This window comes from Xenopus laevis, chromosome 2L, assembly GCF_017654675.1.
Source record: "Xenopus laevis strain J_2021 chromosome 2L, Xenopus_laevis_v10.1, whole genome shotgun sequence".
NCBI lineage: Eukaryota > Metazoa > Chordata > Amphibia > Anura > Pipidae > Xenopus > Xenopus laevis.
Window position 1 is genome coordinate 190,112,957 of NC_054373.1, and position 6,261 is coordinate 190,119,217.

The following is a 6,261-nucleotide window of genomic DNA, read 5'->3' on the forward strand; positions in this document are numbered from 1 at the left end:
CTGCACTTGAACTCACACAAGTCACCTTCTCCTGCCTTATCATTGCACTTAAATATCATTGTATTTATATATCATATTTAATTAACATTGTATTTATATATCACTGTATTTATATATATCATATTTAATTATCATTGTATTTATATATCACTGTATTTATATATCATATTTAATTATCATTGCTCTTAAATATCATTGTATTTATATATCATATTTAATTATCATTGTATTTATATATCATTGTATTTATATATCATATTTAATTATCATTGTATTTATATATCACTGTATTTCTATATCATATTTAATTATCATTGCTCTTAAATATCATTGTATTTATATATCATATTTAATTATCATTGTATTTATATATCACTGTATTTATATATCATATTTAATTATCATTGTATTTATATATACTGCATAGAAAGACTTCATGTTTGCATCTTTTTACACAAACAAAGTTGGGGGACAAACTCTAGTCTTTAACCCCTTTACATTAGGGCCACAGAGCTTTGTTATGTAGAGTCTGGAATAAAGACCAGGCAGTGCTGCTTCTCTATATTGTTTATTACAGACACTGATATTGTTGGACTCAGTAGAGAATTACACTTTGCAGAGTGTGGGAGCGGCAGCCCCATTATTTACATAAAGTAACACAGACACTAAATTATCTATTGCCCCACATAAAGGGGAAGTATAAGGGGAGTCATCACTTCTCCCCATTATTCTGCTTATGTCTATCACTCACATGTGTATAACACTAATTTGGTTACTGTCTCTTTGAATAGCAATTTACCCTTGGCAATCCCGGGGCCCTGAGTTCCTTCTGCATATGGGAACTGGGAATTACAGCGCAGTGCCTCCACCTAGTGAACACTGAGGAACACACATCAATCACATTATCATTAAATGCTAGTTCCACTACCTCTTTAATATTATCCTGTATAGTAATCAAAGGGTCACTAGACAATAGACAATACACTGTTTCATCTGCCAGTTGGGTATTGATCTCATTGATATAATGACCTTTATCAAGTATAAACAATGATCCCTCTTTATCCACAGGTTTAAATATCACATCTTTATGTTTTAATAACTCAGACAAATCTTTTCTTTCACTGGCCATCAGTTGGACATCGGGTTAGACTTTAATTTAGACTTAAGTTTTTGTACATCAGATTTCACCAATTTAATATATGTCTCCACTACTGGAACTGCAGTAGATTATTATTTTTATTTTACGTAGCCCCACATTCCTTAGATCTAATTTAGAATCCCCAGTGTCTACATGGACTATTGTATCGGACCCCATGGAATTAACCTGTGAAAAATAAGATTTCAATCTTAAATTACAGAAACATCTCTCTATCTCTATCTCTATCCAGCTGAAATGTATCACAGTTACTTAATGGGCAAAAAGAGAGACGTTTACTTTTAGCTAGCCCAGCTATGCGGAAAATGTGGCCCAGCTTCTATTACATGGAGGGGCTTCACAATATTACTATGGATGACTTCAATTATCCAGACATTGACTGGGGTAATGGGGTTGCTAAGACACAAAAAGCTAGTAGGTTTGTAAATATGCTGAATGACAACTTTTTATTCCAGCTCGTTCAAGAACCTACTAGGAATAACTCTCTTTTGTACCTGTAATAACTAATAATACTGAACTCATGTCTAACATTTGTGTGGGTGAGGGGCATTTAGGGAATAGTGATCATAACATGGTCTCCTTTGAGATTCTGTTGCAGAAGCAATTCTATAAGGAAGTAACTACTTAATGTGCAAACTTTACCCGTATCAGGACATCTCTGCAATATATTAACTGGGAAAGTCACAGGGTAAACACTGAAAGGAATGTCTACATTGGGTTCATGGTTCCTGATCAGACCTTCCTTTCCATTGAATAAAGTCCAAAGAACAACCACTGGAAACCTCCCCTAGACTAAAGATAACCCATAGCAGCCCTACACCAATGGCTCCTCAAAGGCACAGGTTCCACTCACTCAATGGGGGCATTTACATTCCCAATGCTGCCTGCTGATTAACCCTTTAAGTGCCAGCAGAATTTCACATTTTGGTTACGCGAAATGCCAGCCGTTTTTGAAACATTTTGTGCTCTCTCACTTTAGGGGCATTTTCTGAGGGGAAACCTATAGTTTACCTAGGAAAACTATACATTGTTTTTTTCGGTAGAAACTGAGCTTTCTAAATCTGCCTGAGTTTTCATGTATTTCCACCTGTGCAAAAAAATTTATAGTGCTAAATACCAAAAAAAAATGAAAAATTACCATTTTTCATCGTATATCAATTTATACCAGAAAAATATTTCATTTTACGGATGAAAATCCAACTGATTTGGAAAGCCTTATGTCTCTCGAACGTGCCAATACCAGATATGTATAGTTTTAGGGAGATTTAGGATTTCTGTACAGCAAAAACTCCCGGCAGTATATTACCGAATTTTGAAAGCACTAAGGCAGAAAACGGCATGCTTTAGATTCCAAGGCAAAAAATCCTGAAACTGTAGGTTTACCCCAGAAAACCATACATTTTTGAAAAGTACACATTCTGCCGATTATAAAATGGGTAACTATGTCTCTCTACTCCCAACTACCAAACATAAAAGCTTGTCTGAACATAGCGGTTTTTCAACAAAAAATTCAAAATTCTGAAAAATCATTTCAAAGGTTTTATTTTGCTGCTCCGCATATCCCAAACTATATTAGGTACCAAGAAAAAGCACCTGAAATATGATTGCCAGGGGTCCACTGAACAGTTTGATCCCCATTATGCATAGGTTTACCAAAGTATCTGGCATTTAGAGACACCAATATGAAGTTAGCACATCCAAATTGTTCAGGACTTTACTTCAGCTACTGAGAAATCAACACATTGACTGCATTTTTTGTGGGGTAAAAACACAGAAATATATGTTTACCCCCCAAACCCATATATTTTTGGAAAGTACACATTCTACTGAATCTAAAATGGGTACCCATGCCTTTCTGCTCCAAACTACTGAGTCGCAAGGCTTTCCCAGAATTGTCGGTTTTGGTGAAATATCTGAAAATTGCCTCAAACCTTCAACTTCCCAGCACCATATCGCCCATGTATCATTACGTACTAAGAAAAAGCACCCTAAATATGATTGCCAGGGTTCCTCTGAACATTTTGGTGGCCATTGTTCATAAGTTTACCAAAGTATCTGGCATTTAGAGGCCCCAAAATGAAGTTAGCGCATACAAATAGTCCTGTTGGTAACTTCAGCTAATGAAAGATCAACACACAGGAGAAAGCTCTCTGTTTAGTGCTGAATTAAGCATTGAAATTCCTGTTTGAGACAGGATTTTTTGTTATCACTTGGTGTGTGAATGTGTTGTCCACTTGGTGGGTGAAATTTGGGAAGTTTTGAGTTGATTTTCTTTACTAAAAATTGATTTTTCTTTTGACCCTGAAGGTGAGTGATTCCTAGCCCAGTTCCTTTCACTTGCTCTGGGCTACAAACTCACTGTTAGATCCCCTACCCCTCCCCCGCACCTGGGTGTCAGTTTCATTTGCATTTTTCTCTTGTTTCAGCACAAATTGTTTAATTTTTGTACAGATTGAGTGGATATTTTGATTTTGCACTCAGTTCTGTGAGGAGAGAAAGCTAAAGGGAGAAGGATTTAATATAAATATAAATATAAAATCTTTTCCAGCAGCAACAGTGCAGCTCCCAGGCACCTGCTCACATTAACCCTCTCCCTGCCACAGCTTCTCAACTTAAAACTTACTTTTTTGTTAATCAATAGTATAAAGCTTTCTTTTTGTGTGGTGTTGTGTAAAATAATGGGAGGGAATAAAAAGGAAAGTTATAAAAAAACATCTCTTGGTTCTAAAGCAAAAGGACCTGAAAAACCCAGCTGTAGCTCTGCAAGGAAACACCAGTCAGAGCCCATGTCAAAAAGCCCCATTGCCTCTACTTCTGCTGCTGCAGCCAATGTGACCCCTGCTAAAACATTTGCACACGCGGTAGCTACTGGCAGCAACCCTGGCCAAGTCACTGCTGGGGTAGAGAAGCTTACAAGGAAGCATGGGGTCAGATGCCTAATGTCAAGCACTCATGGCATAGAGGCTTATATAAAGGCTGCAGCTGAAGTGGGGGGCCACTCTGCAGTAGTGGCAGCAAGTAAAATGTATGGGAAAGCCATAATCTTTGCCCGTACTCTAACTGCAGTGCATACTCTGGTACAGAGGGGTATCACAGTGGGAGGGAGTTATGTCCCTGTAGAACCCCTAGAAGGATTGGGCACAAGGGTGGTTTTATCTAATGTGCCCCCCTTCCTGCAAGACCACTTATTGTACCCCCACCTGCAAGCCCTTGGGGAGTTAAAATCAAATATGTCTAGAATTCCCCTGGGATGTAAGGAGAGCAGACTGAGGCACGTCCTTTCCTTTAAAAGGCAGGTGCAACTACTTTTACCTCGGGGGCAAGACACTATTGAGGGGTCTTTCGGGGTTCCATTTGAAGGGGTGCTGTATAAAAATTTTTACAGCACAGAGGAAGTGAGGTGCTTCCTTTGCAAGAACCTGGGGCACACTCGCCAGAGTTGCCCCAAAGGGCAAATTAAGACCACAGCCCCTGTTCCTGCTCCCAGTGCCTCAAATAAAACATCTTATCCTGCTGGGACTATTTCAGCAGGGTCCTCAAAGGGGATATCTCCTTCACTAAAGAACCTCAAGGTGGCTGTTACACAACCCACCTCTACAACATCCAAACCTCCTCCTTCTTCACTGAAGACATCTAAGGCTGCAGCATGTCTTACAATTGCGGCAAAAGAGAAGGGGGGAAAACATGTCAAAGCTTCCCCCAGGGTCACAGTTGTTCCTACCACAAAAAAGTGTACCCCTGTTATGGGCACCCCTGAAGGTGTGGGGGTACCCATGATTGCAACACCTGTTGGGGTTGGGGCAGATAGTGGCCTTTCCTCTTCAGATGCCAAGAAAAAGAGGAAATTTAAATCAAACTGGCTGGTACCTGAGGAATGGGCATCAGTGGTTAATGATGGGGCACCCCCATCCAAGGGTAAAAAGGGTAGCAAAACTTCTGCTCCTCATGTGGTGACATTGTCTGGCCCAACTGTTGGTCACGATCAACCGGTGTCAGACCATGCACTCTTGCCTCCAGACCAGGTGGGGAATAATGAGGTTAATGGTCTGCCTGGCCGTGAACATGGCAGTGTTAGTTTCCCCACAGAGTCAGGGGTGCAGTATCTGCCTCAAAATCATTTGGAAGATCTTCCCTTGGAGTGTAAAGAGACACCTAATGAGACTCCTGCAGAGTGGGCAGTCAGTGTTCCTGAGGTGCTGAGATTTGGCAACTGCAACCAGCCTCAGTTTTTAGTGCCTCAGGGTATTTCACTCCAGGAGGGGGAGAATATTGGGCTAACCCCCATACAGGACCCTGCAGATAAAACTGCTGGGAAGGATGGTGAGGGTGGAGTTGTAAATACGGTGGAGGGTAGCCAGACAACCTCTACTGTTCATGCTAAAATCTCTCCTCCCTTGTCTTCAACTGACCCAAATGTTATTGCCATCCAGAAAGCACAGGAGGTAGTAGAGAGGGCAGAGGCTAACCATCGAGCCTCCAAAGCTCTACCTGTTGCTGGGGAGCTAATTAGTTCTGTTGCTCCTGTGTCAAACACTTCCAAATGTGTTTCAAGTGAAGTTGAGGGAACACCTGAGCCATTGCAGGGTCTCCAGAAAAGTGATTCTGATACTTTTCCTGTAACAACTTGTGGAGAGATTCTCAAAGCTCTAGTGGAGAGGGGAGATTATCAATCCCTTAGCCAGGAAGAGCTCATGGATGAGGGGAACATCGAAGAGGAGGTTGACATAGGAGTGGCAAATCCTTCTACCCCAATCATCCCTGCTGAGGAACTCAAAAAGTTTCTTGAGAGCACCCTTGGTGTTAAATTAGAGAAGAAGATGCACATGGCTCTGGAGAAGTGGCATGATTTGCCTTTAGTTATCAATTCTGTGAGACAAAACATTAAGGTCATAAAAGAGGCCAAGAACTATGGAACAGCGGAATATCTCCGTATAATGAAGTTTCACAAAAAATGTTTGTCTCATCAGACCTTGATGAAGGTTAAAGCACTTCCTAAGACTCAGTAATGGCCTTGAGTATAAGCACACTTAATACTAATGGCTGTCGGAATCCTTTCCGAATGTTTCAGGTACTCTCCTTTCTTCGTCAAGGAGGGTACTCTGTGA